At 50.8% G+C, this 15,041-nt stretch overlaps 1 protein-coding gene across 8 annotated transcripts in view; it reads left to right on the top strand.

Moving 5' to 3' along the window:
* LOC138060821 (ciliary neurotrophic factor receptor subunit alpha) overlaps nt 1–15,041 on the top strand; it is a 238,380-nt gene that overhangs the window by 41,991 nt on the left and 181,348 nt on the right. For all 8 annotated transcript variants that reach the window (XM_068925725.1, XM_068925720.1, XM_068925722.1 and 5 more), the window contains exon 2: nt 11,084–11,191. The gene's annotated coding sequence lies outside the window, so the exon portion shown is untranslated. The remainder of the gene's footprint in view (nt 1–11,083; nt 11,192–15,041) is intronic.

Genomic DNA, 15,041 nt, shown 5'->3' with positions numbered 1-15,041 from the left:
GCCTTTTCCTTTTGGAAAGGCTTGTGGAAGGAGCCAACACAGGCTCGTTGTCTGTGATGTGCTGCAGTGAACTGCTGATGAGCTGGTGTCAGGCCCCCCAGACTGCAGCCTGGGGTGGTCCCTCTACAGAAGGGAGATGCTGAGTCCTTCCAGTCCCTCTTTCTCTGATATCTCTCTTCTGGAGCACTGGGTGTGAGACTTGTCCCTGCAGCACTCCTGGGGAAGTGGCACGGATGAGCCTGGCTGTGTTCTCTCATTTTTGGGAGCAGAGCTCCTACAAAGCATCTGGGGATGCAGCCTATGGGATCTGGCCACCAGACGCAGGTACTGGGAGTCCCTGTGTTTGGCTCCCATTGCATTGAGCTCCCTGTCTGGACTAGTGCTGTTTACCCTAGTTTCAAGCAGGGACTAATTACTATAAGTTAGGTCTGGCTATGTGTGCTCAGCTGGCCTGCAGAAGAGGAGGGGGGATTTGTGGCGTGTGGTGTTGGACAGCAGCCCCAGGATCTCAGAGATGTTACCATGTGGTGGGCAGAGTCTTCAGCTGTGTCTTTGGAATAGCCCTTACCCCCTGGGAAGGGCAGGGCTGCAGGGTCTTGGTGCCTTAGTCCCCCTGTGAGTGGCTAGCTCTATCCCATCTATCCCAGCATGCTGCATGCCCAACTCTATCTGGGACTAGGGGCTTCCAGTTATGCTGAAGGCTACGGCAATCTTTCATTTTTCTCCCTCTTCAGTTTATGGGCTCAGCCCCCCGACACTGTTCTTGTGCTGGCTGGGGTCAGGGGGTGTTGTGTGATGCTTGCTGGCTGCCTGTAACATGCTGAGATTTGGGAGATGGGTTTGGAGGTTGGTTGGAGCACAGGGAGACGGCTCTGGCAGGTGAGGCAGGCTGTGCTGGAGATGAGCCTGGGAACCTGTATGACTAATGCTTTTCTGCCTTTGCACCCAGGAGTGCTGGCTGGTCCCCTACTATACTCATGCTGGAGTGAATCTTGCTTTAATTTATGGCAGTATGATGCAGGGATCTCTTGCTGGAGGGCTTTGGGCTTTGCCTGACGCCCTCTGTGAAGAGGGGCATGCGGAGCAGTCTAGGTGCTTCTCCTGTCCCCCTGTGCCTGTAATGCTGCTGTAAGAGCCAGCCCAGCAGGTGGGCTCCCTGCACATGGCAGGTATCTGGGCGCTGCGAGGGGCTGGCAGGACCTTGCTCTGCTCTGTGCATGGGAACCACTCCAGCAACACAGGCTGCACACTGGATGGGGCTGTGTCCTGCAGCAGCAGACCTGCTTGGCAACTTCTTTCTGCAGCTCCGACTTCTGCTATCTTTTTTCCAACTCTCGATGGATTTCCTTTCCTCTTTCCATATGGCTTATTGTTTTTTTTCAGGCTGCAACATGACTACACCAGTTCATGGCAGTGTCTGCAAACTCTAGCCTGCCGAGTGCTTTTTGCATAGGGAGCAATGGTTTCTGCGGTGAAGAAAATCGGGGTTGCCCTGCTGAGGATGGCAATGAGTAAGAGGAAGAAGGCAGCCTGTGGAGATGTGACTGGCCCAGGGCTATGCATTAGGGGTGACCTTAGGCTTCCTAATTTCCCTATGGGTATCTTAACTACTAACTGTGTTTCCTCTCAAGGTAGCCTTCTGGCCAAAAGAGGTGTATTGTCCCGCAAGGAGGAGCATCATGTGATGATGATCTCTTTCCTACTTCTTCTATGCACCTTTTTCTCTAGTCTTTTTGCCTGGACAATCAGTTGCTGCTTCATTTTCTGTGAAAACTGCAACCAGAGTGAATGTGTTCAGGGAGAAACACATTTCAGTGCTTCACCTTGGAAAGGAGAAGGTGTGATATAGAAAATGCTAAATGGACATGCACAGCATAAGGACGACTACAGAATGGGGGGAAGGATGCCAGCACTGGGGGAGCCTATGCATGTCCCAGGCTGCATGGGGGACATGGCTGTCTGAGGAATAGCTGGTCTCATGTCACTCCAGCTGTGTGATGCAGCTGGGTTTAAGGGTTTATTTATTTTTTAATATTTCAAGACTTCTCGGTGCTCAGCTGTCCAGGCTGAGTGTTCCCTTAACATTTGATGCCCTTTTTGCAAAGGGAGAGGTCTGCATCTGAGTTGCTTGGCATTCATTTGCTTTCCGGTGGATCTCCTGTCTAGAAAGGTCTGTAATTGGGGGGCAGAAGCTGAGTTAATTTGTGCCAGAAGGCAGGCAGGCGCACTTCGTCTGGTGTGCTAGATTCTTACAAAAATCCCATTTGAGGTATTTTTTTTCTCTACTATTAGTGAAGCTGTGCTAAGGTACATGGTAGCCTCCTTCAAAGGCTCGGGGAAGACAAAGCTGGTCTTAAAGGTGTGTGTTAGACCTCTGCTCCGTTACAAACGAGCGCAGCTATTGCATGGCTGAAGTGGGCCCTTTTCCAGAGTTTTGTTGCTCTGTGACTAACGAAGAAATGCTCTCGGACCGTTCCATGGGGAAGCAAAGACAGGCTCCAAGGGTCAGTTTGCAACTAGATTGGGTGAAACATTTCTAATTTCCTGAGAAAGCACCAGAGTGTCTTTAACTCCTATTTGAATTGGCTCTAGAAATGATCAGGTGATGGGATCAAATGGTCTTTAGATACAGTTTGTCTAGGGAGAAGGATAGTCTAGAAAAGCAGCTGGGTCAGGGGCTCCTAGTGGTGTAAGTGCTGCAGAGGGGGAGGTAGCCGTGCTATGTGTCTGCAGGCTGTGGAAACAGTGGCTATTTTGGTCTGGAACTTGATTACATGAGAACTTTGCTCTTCCTGGCCTAAGTGCCAGACCCGCAGGGAGTCTCCTAGGTCCTCCCAGCCTTGCCACCTCCCCAGAATGCTGTTAGCAGGGAGCTGTAACAGGGAGACCCTGCACAGTGCAGGGAGCTGGCAGTGGGCTCTGGGGCATCCAGGGCAGACATCCCATAAAAGGGGGTGCAGCAGCTGTGGTTAGTGAGGAGGTTTCCCATGGCCTGTGAGATGGACCAGGGCAGTGCAAGGATGGAGCAGAAACATCCCAAAAAGCATCTGAAGGGAAGGCACTTCCAGCTGCAAATCTGGAGGAGATAAAAACCACGAGTGCTCATAAACCCTGCTTGCTTTTAAGAAACTGTCTGTGACTCAGTGCTCCTCTGTGCTTTGGAGATGGTGTTTGTGCAGTTCCTAACTCATCCCAGCCACGGGGCTGGCACCAAGGCCCCAAATGCTCTTTTATCATGCCCCGCGGCAACATCAGCACGCCTTTGACAGGTAGAGGGTGATTGCTTGGTACTCGTGTTGGCATCTGGGCTTTTCTCTTGCCTCCCCGGAGGGGTGAGAAGCTGGGCTGGGCTGGGGCCAGGGCTCCATCCAGCCCAGGAGGGAAGTCGGAGTGGATGTGCTGTGCCAGTTTCAGCTGGTGCCGATGCCAGAGTTGCGCCGCTCGGCGGAGCGGTTGGTGCTGGTGGAGAGCCGGCTGCGGGCTGCACGGAGTTAAGCAGGCATTGACAGAAAACAGGAAGAGGACAAAAGCAAGCCTGCTGTAATTATGTAGCATTTATTATTAATACGCTGGAATTGCTGGAAGCAGCCGCTGTAATGTGAATACTGATACAGAGGTTCAGAAGACAATTTAGCTCTCATCTGTCTGTTTATTAGCTCCCTCAGCTCTGGCAGGCAGTGAACTAAAGCCTCATTTGCTCCTGCCTTGTTGCACCCCCTCCTCCTTCTCCCCCTCAAACTCTTTATCGTTTCCATAAAGGAACCTGCTCTTTGTTTGTCTTCCCACCGGGCGCCGCAGCGATGCATGGTGTGATCTGAGATGGCAAAGCCCCGGCAGCGGGAGAGTTTAATCCTTGACCTGAGCCTGTCTGGTCATGAGACAGGACCTGCGGAGTGACGCTGGGCTGCGTGGAGCCGGTGTCTTTCCTAAAACAGAGAAATATCTGCAGCTTGTGCTTGCAGCAGTGTCCCAGCTCCCTGGGTTCAGAGCTGCTCAGTCCTCTGGGCTCGGCTTTAGGAAGGCCTCTTTGCATGCGCTGACGCTACCCGGGGTCTCCCCGAGTTGCTGGATGAGTAAAGCGATGGCACTGAGAGGAGAGCGCAAGGGAGCTGTGTGCTGCTTGAGGAAGACATGCGGAAGCTGGCTATGAACTAATTAAAGGCTGCTGGGGTGGAGAGAGGGAGGGGAAGTCAAATCAGCTGTCAGGAGATGCAACAGGTTTCCTTTTTCTGCTGTGACATGGTAGCATCTGTCATTCTAGCTTTTGCTGGTGTTTCTGAGCTTCAGGTGGGGGGGGGGCATTTACATATCCCAGGCATATAGGACATCCGTTCTGCTTATGTATTATACAGTAGTTTAGCTATTGTCTTAATCCTCTTTAATCTAAATGATGAATGATGTAGATTGCTCAGACTCTAAGCCACCAGGGTTTTTCTTGCACGCAGATTAGTCGGCTCGCTAGCTAAATATTGGGGCAAACAGTGTAAATCCATGTGGATAAGCCTTTCTGGATTGAATAGGATAGAAGGATTTTGAAATGGGTTTAGACACTGTTCTGTGTTTCTTCACTGTGTCTGTGGCTGCATTGCTGCCAGGACTGATAGTGAAGGGACCTTGACAGCTGCTGATCTGCAGCATGGATGCCAGGGTGGCTGAGGAAATAAAGCACCCAGAGCCTCTTGGTCAGTGCTTGTTATCAGATATGGATGGTGGCTGGAGAGCGAGTTGATCAATGCAGCTTGCTTCTCTGCCACCAGGATTCATCTATTTGCTAGTTTAGCTGGGAGGAGTCTGGCCCAGACTTGGAGCCTGCAGTGAGATAGCCCAGGCTGGGAGGACTGGCCCTGCCCTTGGTTAGTAACCTGGGATTTTCCTTGCGCGAACAGATCGGTGTGGCTGGTCTGAGTTTATGTGGTCCCTCCAGTCCTCAGCCCTGGGGTGCCATCCTGGGAGCCCTGGCTTGGAGCAGAGAGCGTGGTCTGTAAGAGAGGCAGCTTGTCTGAGCACGGGATGGATGGCAGCTTTTTTCTGCTCTGAAGCAGAAGGGTTTAAATCTCTTATTCATCTTCTGAGTCTGTCAGAATTGTGTCAAATATTTTTGACAAGCACAAATGCCATTTGCTTCAACTTAATGTTTTTTCTCCCCCTTCTCCCCCCCCTCCCCTCCCTTAACTGAGAAGAATTGTAGTTTGATTTGCAAACCCAAAAGCTCCTTGGGCGGGGGGAAGCTTTAAATAGTTGTGAGTTGGCTGTTGCAAGGGACTTTTAGTTGATGTTTTGAGCCTCTGAAAGCCCTCCAGACCCTCATTTCGATCATGTGATATCTCCTTTTGTGAAGCTTTCTGGGCACACTCTTCTAATGAAGAAACCATTGTTGCTAGACATCTTAACTAAGTGTGCTTTTTCTAGTCCCATGCCATTTTGATACCTTCCTCTTGGGAGGAACATGAGAGCATGCAATGGGCTTGACTCAGTGCAGGTGAAGAGCTGTACTGCTGGGTGTCTGGTCTCATGATAGCCCCCTCACATAGGAGATGTCCTGTTTGCATTTCCCTTGCGCAAAGCAAATATACCGCAAATAAGCGCACATTCTGGTTTTGGGGTGAGGGGTGCCTGCCCCATGACATTGTTAGTCTATTCTGCAGAACACAAGCACAAGCTCTCTTTGAAGACATGCAGGGGTATATCTGTGTCTGGATTTTAACTGGTCTCCCAGCTGAGCAAAACTGGGTTGAAATTCCAGCTGGATCATGGCTGGCTATGGAGAAGGTCTGGGTGCTACAGCCAGTATTGCAAATTGAAGCCCCTGAGCAGTAGTGTGGAGTCTCTTGGGCTGGAACAGACTGGGCCAAAGCATAGGATAGTGCAGGTTGATGGAAATGAGTCCCTTCAAGATTAGGGCATGTCTGCTTTTCCCTGGGTCTTCCTCTTTGGGGATGGATCTCAAAATCTAATCCCTTGCTGAGCATGGGAAACCATGCTCAGTACTTCAGTGCTTACTTCAGTGCAAGCTGGGAGGAAGGCAAAGTAGTGGGGTGACCCTAAGACCCATCACCACCCTCATCCCACAGCTGAGAGGCTTATGTGCAGCCTGAGTTAGAAGCAGCTTGTCTAGCAGGAGACCAAGCTGCTGCCTTGGTGGGCTGGGGCTAATGTCCCCTGGGAGCTGTGGGGAGGCTGGCTGAGTCATGTGGTAACACAGGTCTCGGGGATGCAAGTGAGGTCAGATGTCTGCTCAGAAATGAGATTGGCGATGATGCCACCGTTGCTGACAAATGGCCTGTTGTTACTCTCTGACTCATGGAATGAAGAGGGCAGTGATGGAAGAAACCCATGAGGTCACTTAGAGCATCTCTCCCTGGGGAGCCATACATGATGATTCTTGCACTGTGGCCATAGTGCATCCATCATCGCACGCTGTAGGTCTCTTCCCACAAGGCTATCCTGTGCCTATCTGTGTTGCTTTGGGTGTATGGTCAGCTAGTGGAAGTGATGGTCCAGGGTGGTCCAAGCTCTTGCACGTGTCCAAATTCGGTATCTCCCTCCTGCCAGGATGGCTTGCCCTTAGTTGTGTTTGGAGCTGATGGCACTTTTGCCTTGCTCAGGACAAGCAGAGATTTTTCTTACAATGAACTGTTCTGTGCTTTCTGCTCCAAAACCTCATCTGTGAGCCAGCCCCGTTGCCCAAACCGCTTGAGCCCTGCAGTCCCTGTTGCTGTGATGAATCCCCCTGGTTACAAGCACAGAGAGAAGTAAAAGGCTGGATTCCTGAGCGTGCTGTAGCTCCAGCTTAGCAGTGATATGAGCAGGATGAAGGCTGGAGCAGAAGCTTCTGTTTTCGGTCTGTTGCAATACCATTGTGATACATAAGGTGCTGTACTGCTAGGAAATGTTGTTGTTGGGAGCTGGGTGAGACCTGCTACCCAAATCACACCTTTGGCACTTGAGACCTCGTTGAGTGCTGCATGGTGCCTGAGCGTTGCTCAGAGTCAACTTGCTCGGCTCTGTCCCTGTGCATGCTTCTCCTGTCTTGCTTTGAGTCTCTTTTCATGCTCTTTAAAGAAAGGCACTCTTTCCTCAGCCACAGTTTCCTTGGAGATCACTGTCTCAGCAGTTGGGACCTCCTGCACTCCTAGGTGCTGGTGGGGACCCTACATGTTTGCAAGCTGCATGGGGAAAAGTTGCATTTGGGGAGCTGCCAGGGGTGTTATGAGCATAAGCTTTGTGCCTGTGCAGAGGAGAACAGGTGACTTTCTCCTGTAACTGTTTAAGGTTTTATCCTGATGTCCTGAGGAAATGAGGTGCAGGGCTGGGGGAGGTGGCGAGCTTTGGGACAGATTTTCTGGTTGTGTGATGACACTGGAGACACAGAAGAGGGTGCTGGCTAGTGCCCTGCTGCAGTAAGGGCTGCTGCGAGCTGAGCTTCTCCAGGATCCTTCCCACCCTCCCTTGCCTCTGCTGCTGAGCTACTGTTCATTTTTCACTTTCTTTTTTTTTCTTTCCCCTCTCAACTGGAAGAAGTCCTAAATAAAGTTGCTGTCGCTTTTATTTATGGGTGCAGAGGAAGAGACGGACAAAAAGCCTGTGTGCTCCTGACTGCCGCAAAGGAGACGGCAGTCTGTCTTCGCTGGCGATCGATCCAGGCAGAGGCAAGCACCCTCCTCGGGCGGTCGGGGTGAGCGCACTTGGCACCTCCGCCTGAGTGCCCAGGGGACGTGGGGAGGCTGGGTGGAGCGGGGGGCTCTGCTTCCTGACTCCTGGCCATGGAGGTCTCCACGGAGCAGGCTTTTCCAGAAATGCTGAGCACCTGTCCTCTAAAAACTGGGACCCCCCCCAATTATAGATGCATGAACTGACTGCCTTAAAAATCCATCACAGGCTGCTTGTCTCTACCTTGACTGGTTTCAGTGAGGTCAACTTTTTTTTAATAACTTCTGGACTTCGGCAGGGAAAACTATTTCCTTCAGGAAATAATATAATTAAGGTTGCCTGACACTTCTGATTATAAGACCCTGTCTTCAGTTGCTTGAAACTATGCCAGCCTTTAACCATTTGGACTGAAACTTTGCATGTCTCTGCCTCCGGCTGAATTTTTTTGGAAAATTTTAGCAAAAAGAGTTTTAAGCCACTCTCAGAATGTGGTTTGGGGGAGAAAAAGGCATTTTCTCCACAGCCTGAAAAAAGAAATTCTTGTAGTGGTTTTACTGAAGAAAATCTAGTACCTTTGTGCTGTGAGACCGGAGCCTGATAGTTGTCAGCAATGTTTTCGGCCAGGTGTTGGGGATCTGCCTGTTGCTGACACCATGAAAATCCACCTACCCTGTGCCAAGTTGCGAGCCTCTGAAAAATGCTGCTGCGTGGGTGTATTATATATAGCGTGTGCATTGAGGTGCTGGTCACAGTTCAAGTCTTCAAGAGCTGAATTGAGTTTTGCTCCCAGAGCAGAAACTGCACTTCTTTAAGCCCCTGTGAACACGCAACCTCCATTCCAGCTCTTGCAAGGCTTGGCTTGTCACTGGGAAGACATAGGCCCTGGTGTCTTTTTGCTGTTGATACAAGTAACTTCGATCATAGATTGATGAGTTTATGCCTGACTTATGCTGTCACTGGAGAAAAATTTTTGGCAAATGCTCTGCACTTTTTCCCCCCTTTTGCAAGAGGTAGCTCAGTAATCCACCAGACTTTGCTGTAGTGCACAGACACCTCACATGGACTGGAAGCTGCCCAGCGCTGTGGCAAGGGGGGTCCATGTCAGGCCACATTAATCTCCGGAAAGGGGAACTGGGTGCCACCATGAGCCAGCAGCTCAGATATGGGAGTTGGCTTCTTCAGAGCTACCTGTTATCTTTTTGGGGCACTTAGGCATGTTCCCACATGCCTTCAAGGATCAGCTGTGCAGGGACATTTGGGTGTCAGTAGCTGTGCTATAGCAGACTCCTGGCTAAATGTCCACCTTTTCCAATAGCCTCGTTTGGGTCCTGGTGGACCACAGCTTTGCTGCAAAGCAAGCTGCAGCATGCAATAGGTGCTGGTTTTCCTTAATTTTGCAGGAATGGGACCTGTTTAAACAATTAGTGCTTTTGCATTGCGACAATTGCATGTCCCTCGTAATTCAGCCCGTTCCTTAGGAAATGGCCAGAACAGAGTTTGCATTAGTCTGCGCTAGCTATGGTTGGGGTTGTTCCCCATTTTTGATGTAGTCCAGCCTGCACAACTCTGCACTTCCTGTGCAGCTGGGCTGTAGCTCAGGCTCTGAGCTAGGCTCTTCCATTGGAGACCTGCTGCAGGCATGCTGGACACCTCCAAAACCTGAGTTTGACCCTGATTTGAAGTCCTTGGATGGGTTCTTGAAAGGCAGATCCAAATCCCATGGGAGAAGCTGGCCTTGTGGACCCTGTAGCAGGGTAGTTTGTGCACCTTTGACCCATCCCAATGGGACAAAGAGTTGCAAGGGGACACCAGTACTCCTGGTGTGCGCAGGTCTGCAGGGACATTTCTTGGCCAAGGCCTCAGGAGTTTGTTCATTGTCCCCCCCATGTAGCGCCCTGATCCTTCCTTGCTCCTGTGAGAGCTGCAGCTTCACACCTTGAAGAGAGAATGCTGCAGATGCCTCCCCAAAGGGTGCCCGGCACAAAGGTCCCATCTCCATTCCCCTGCCTCCTGGAGCAGCAGCCCAGGCAAGGACAAACCAGCCTCACCATCCACTTCCAACCTGGCCTCATCTGATCCGTTTCATCTGTGATTTGCAGCAGCAAAGAAAAGCATTGGCGTCGCTGAGCGAGGGGAGAAGCTCAGTGGGGAGGAGTCCCCTCACCTCCTCGGTGGTTGCTTGTCAGCTCTGGGGTGCTTGGCGGAGCGTGTTTTGAGGGATGGGGTGTTGTGTGTTTTCAGTTTAGGGCAGCTGGAGTTAAATTTTTCTGTGGCTGACACCTGACAAGTGTGATAAATAGCAGCACGCCACGCGCTGCTGGCATGACAAACGGTCTGCTTCCCTCCTTTTAAGCTCTGGGAAAACTTTTTAATTATTTCCCAGTGCTTTGCAAATGAGAGCTTCTCAATCAGGTGCCTAGTGGAGTTTGCCTTATTTATGTTTTGTAAGGCTTTGAGGGGTGGGCTTGGGGCTTGCAGTTCTGGTTTCTTTAGCTGCTCCCCGGCCCGGTTTTTGTACGAGGTCCCACAGAGGGTGCTGGTGGAGCTCGTTGGTTGGGCGCTAATTAAAGAGCGTTGTGCTCTGGGCGTGGAAGTCACTGTTGGGAAAGTGTCTCTGTAGCAGTGATGCTGAGACTTCTTCCTCTTGCCAGTGGAATTTGACTCCTTCTCTCTGTTAATAATGCAGAACCATGAGACTTTTTTCAATGTTTAAAAAGTACATGTGCCCGTGAGGGAACAACTCAAGCCACAAGAGCTAGATAATGAGCACAAACCTTCAGATATGACCGATAATTTGTTTGTCTAATGCAAAAAGCGTATTTGTTGCTGTAGGCGAAGGCACTGATGGTTACAGTAATGCCTTGGGCTCTCTTGTTCCTGGCTGCGTGTCAGATACGGCACAAAGTCTCTCTGGTTTACAGTCCTCGGAGTCCAGGCTGCAAAGCTATACACAGGTGCTTTCTTCCTTCCCCTCCTGGATGCAGTAGGATCGGCCTCTCTGTGTGATTCGACACAGGTGAGGTTTTGCAGGATTAGGGCTTAGCTGATGCAAGAGCTTGTGGGCAAACGCTTTGGTGCTGGGTTGACTTCTTGCTGTTGCTACGCTTTTTTTGGCTAGGGAGTGTTGTTGTCTGTCTTCAAAGAACATTAGAGATGCCCTAAGCTGCCGTGTGTTCTTCCCCACTCCCCCCCTTCCCCTCTTGTGTCTCTAAAAACAAATAATTAAGTAAATACATGCTTTGGGGCTGGACTGTGACGCTCATGCAGAAGGGCTCTTCATGAAGACTAGCTGCGTATTGACACTGCTTACCCCCAGCTGTCAGGACTGGAAAGCAGAGATGACCCCATTCCTTGGTGTTTTTTTTTAAATTGAAGCAAATGCAGAGCTTCCACCTGATAACCTGACAGGTTGTTTCTTTTTCTTTTTTTAAAGAAAATTGCAGTTCTGAGCAGCAAGGTTTGGTCGGTCCCAAGCAGCAAGGAGGATCCCACAGAGTTTGAGAAACTGGGCACGCCCCAAGGATTCTGGACTGGTGGAGAGGTAAGAGGTGGATTAAAATGACTGTTTGTTTTGTTCTTGGTCTATATGCCGTGTGCATCAGAGCTGAGAGCCCAAGCAGATGGGATGTGTGTGCTGTGGGGTGCTTGAGCTCACTGGTCAGTCTGGCCTCAGTCCCTAGCGCTGCCTAGCTGTGGTGGTGCTGCAGTGAAAGCATCTCCTGGCTAGGACAGGGTTTATTCATTAAAGTGCAGCACTGCATGTATGTGGCAAGACACTGCTCCTTGCTTTAGCGTCTCAGCTCCCCCAAGGAGCATGCAGACCGCTTGATGTGCGACCTTTATCCCCACCGGAAAACAACTGCGGTGGTCGGAGGGTTGCCCCACTTCTAGGACTTGCTGCGTCCGTGCTTTGTACAGGGCTGTGATGATGCAGCGTTGCCTCTGGAGATGTTTGGGGTCATCCTCTCCAGGTCGTGTGGACTTTGCTGGAGGTGTGAGCGAGCAGGACTGCCTTGTCTGGGGGTGCTGGCAGTCTCAGCCCTGCTGGGGTCTGGGGCAGCTGGCGCTCTGTGATGCTGTGCTTGGAAAATGAAAATGCTGAATTAAAATTTAACAAGTCCCTAAATGCCAGACAAGGACGTCTGAAATGGAAATTGTCGCCGTTTGCCTAACGCAGCCTCCCACTTAGCTAGAATCGCATGGTTTTAATTGTATTGATCTTGGAAGAAGCAACACTCTGAAGAGGGGAAACTGTTCACCAAAATGTCAGAAAGCATCATGATTTCCCAGCTTGTGCTTAGGGGGTCTCTTCACTCCAGCTCTGCTGCACTCTCCCCCACCACGTGTTTCCCAGGGTGTTTTGCAGCCCCGTTCATCCTGGAACGGCCAAGTCCTTGTCCTCTGAGGCAGTGGCAAGGGCAGAAGTGGGCGCTGCAGAAGTTGCTCTATATTTATTCCGGTGCTGATGCCACGGGAGCTCAGCCCTGCATGTGCCTGCTGCCTGGAGGCTCCCTGCGGTTTTGAGCTGCTTCCCGCTGCCTCAGTTTCCCAGCAGCCCAGCTGGTTCCTCTCCCATCCGTGCTGCTGGTACGATTCCTCACTCCTCCACAAATAGAGAGCGCAGCTCCAGGAGGGTATGTCACTAATAATACCAATTACCGTTACACACTGGTTACAAGGTACGCTGGCAGTAATGGGATCCAGGGGGATGAAATGAAAGCGATATAATATGCTGAGATAAATTAGCGTTGTAAAATTAGCCATGGGTCTAGCGAGGGAGCTGACAAATGTGTTGCAGCTTCGTTACGAGCTCTGAGCTCCACTGAATTGGATTTAGTGGCCCAGAGCAAAGCAGATAGGAGCAAGGGGGAAAGAGTTTATTTGGGGGGGCGTCTTCTTACACACATGCTAATGGTTAACACTACTTGTTTCTCTCCTTGGCTTTGCTGAATGATACGTCCCCTGGCGCTCGCTTGTACACGGCAACAGAGGAATAAAAGCCCAGTGCTGCTTGCGTGCTGTCAGGAAAAGCCCGTGCCTGGCAGAAGGACAGAGCAGCAGCTCCATGTGTGTTTTGGACCCTTGCAAGGGCAGAAAGCCGCCTCCCTCCCTCGGTGCGGCTTGACCTGCTTGCCCACGGGGCAGGAGGGTCGCTCGAGCCAGACTGGCCAAAAGGGAGATTTGCCCCTAATAAAGGGCATGGGACCCCTTTTCAGTCCAAAGGCACCTGTTAGCCTTCCCTTGCTAGGACGGTGGGTGGAAGTGGGCGGAGGAGATGCTTTCCTGTGCCTTCGGAAATGGATGTGGCCGGTTCCTGCGGAATCCGCTTCCCGGGGGCTAATTAGACAGTGAGAAAGATGGGCTCAGCCGGAGGGAGGCACATGGTCCCCACTGGCGAGCGATAAATGGCCAGCAAGAGCCTTTTACAGATTAGTAAATGCAGGCTAATGGCATGTTTAATGGCTGGCATGTTACACAGGATCTGGGGAGTGGCAGGCATGATTTAGGTCTGGCTTAATAAGGCATGTCAGGTAGCTCATTTAAGCAAAAAACAACACGTGAGGGGAAAAAGCCTGACCATGCTAAGCCATGCCCTGCAGTAGGGCTCAAGGAGGGAGTGAGGCTCGGCTGGCAGGGGGCTGGTGAGAGGTCTGCTGCAGGAAGGAGCAAGCAAGGGAGAAGGATGCAGCTGTGACACTTTCAGGGTATACCAGCCTTGGGGCATGCTGCCCTGGCATGACTGAAGGGGCAGCAAACTGCAGCAGGACAGAGGGAAGCCTCTAGTGCTGACTTTGCTGCTGGAAAATTAGTAATGTGGGACCCTAGTAGGGAACAGGAGGAAAATGAGGTAGCGGGCAGAGTGCTAGTAGCAGCATAAATAGAAAAGGAACTTCTCGGGTTCTTGTGCAGCAAGGATATATCTTGTTTCTATTGACTTTTTTAAACCTCTAAAATATGTTGCAGATTGATCTACAAATCTGCAAAACGCCTATTTTTTTTTTAAAAGTCTGAAGCAATTTTCTGCCTGCTCCTTGTGGTTGGCTCTGAAGAGACACACGTTCTCTTGTCCTCTTTGAGCCTGGCACACTGCCATGGTAGTAGGAAGTTTAGTAGTACTCGAGTTGGATCGATTCAAGCCTATTATCTGTGTTGCCTGGGACTCGGCAGTGGGGGAAAAATGCTCTCCCCAAATGCATCAAAGCCCTACTATAAGGACACATAGTTGAGCTCTATTTATAGATGGACAGATGTCTTGCCAAAGCTCTGCTGCTGTCACTTGGTTATGCAATTTTTTGCATGTTTAGCAGTGTTTGTCTGAGTCCAAAGGGGAATCAGCTTTACTTTCTGGCTTAGGTGTGTTCACACCAGATACAACCCACAGCAATACAGCTTCTGGGGGTCTCAGTTGCTTGTAGGCTTTGTCCCCCCTCTGAGGTAGGGACCTATGTTAATAGGTAGGAAGAATGAAGCAGATGGAGGTGTCTTGTAGGCTCAGGAAATTGGTGACCAAGATAAAGTGAACACTAATCTCTCATTCTGGTCTTGTGTCTTCAAAGACGGATCTTCACAGGAGTGCTGATGGGAAGGGAGCTTGGAGGTCTCCAGTGATACTCCTGCTCTGAACTACTGCTATATTAGGTTAGTGTGGCTGTTTAGCTGAATCTGGACAACTCAAGGATGGATGTTCTCCCTCTCTTCTGGTACCTGGTCCTGGGCTGTGCCACACTCCTAGGGAAGACTTTTCCTACTGTTCACCCTAAACCTCCCAAGTGGCAACCTGCGGCTGTTGTCGTATTGCTTCTTGGAGGAGTTTGCCTCTTAACTCCCCTTCAAATAGCTGTAGACTCTGATTAGATCCCCCTTAGCCCCATCTTTGCTGAATCGGACAAACCCAGCACCCTGTGCCTTTCCTCACAGGATATATGCCTCAGGACCCTGAACATCTTGGTCATCCTCTCATGGACCCTGTCTGGCCTGCCCACATCCTTCTCGAACTGGGTGCCTGTAGGTGGACATGGTAGCCTCACTTAGCTGGTAGTTGTTAGCCACGCTTCTAACCAGGATGTGGTTTGATTTATGTGTAGCAGGAGAACACTGCTGTCTCCTGGTCAATGTCCACAGTAATCCTCAGGTCCTTTCCAGCAATGCTGCTGCTCCATGATAGGCTCCCAGCCTAGACCAGTGCCTAGGGTTATTCCATTCCAGTACTGAACTTGCACTTCTATTGAACCTTGTGTTGGCCCAAAGTTTCTCAAGGTATTGCTGAATCAAGAGGGGCTGCAATGGGCCCAGCCCAAACCTTTGGGCTTCCCTTATGGATTGATATGGGTGGAGGTCCGAGTGTCAGCTGTTGCACCAGACCTGAAGGGAGAAAGTTTTATATTTATGCC

Source organism: Struthio camelus, chromosome W (assembly GCF_040807025.1).
Source record: "Struthio camelus isolate bStrCam1 chromosome W, bStrCam1.hap1, whole genome shotgun sequence".
Classification (NCBI taxonomy): domain Eukaryota; kingdom Metazoa; phylum Chordata; class Aves; order Struthioniformes; family Struthionidae; genus Struthio; species Struthio camelus.
Note: the sequence above shows the minus strand (reverse complement) of the source record. Positions and strands in the feature narration are given on the sequence as shown.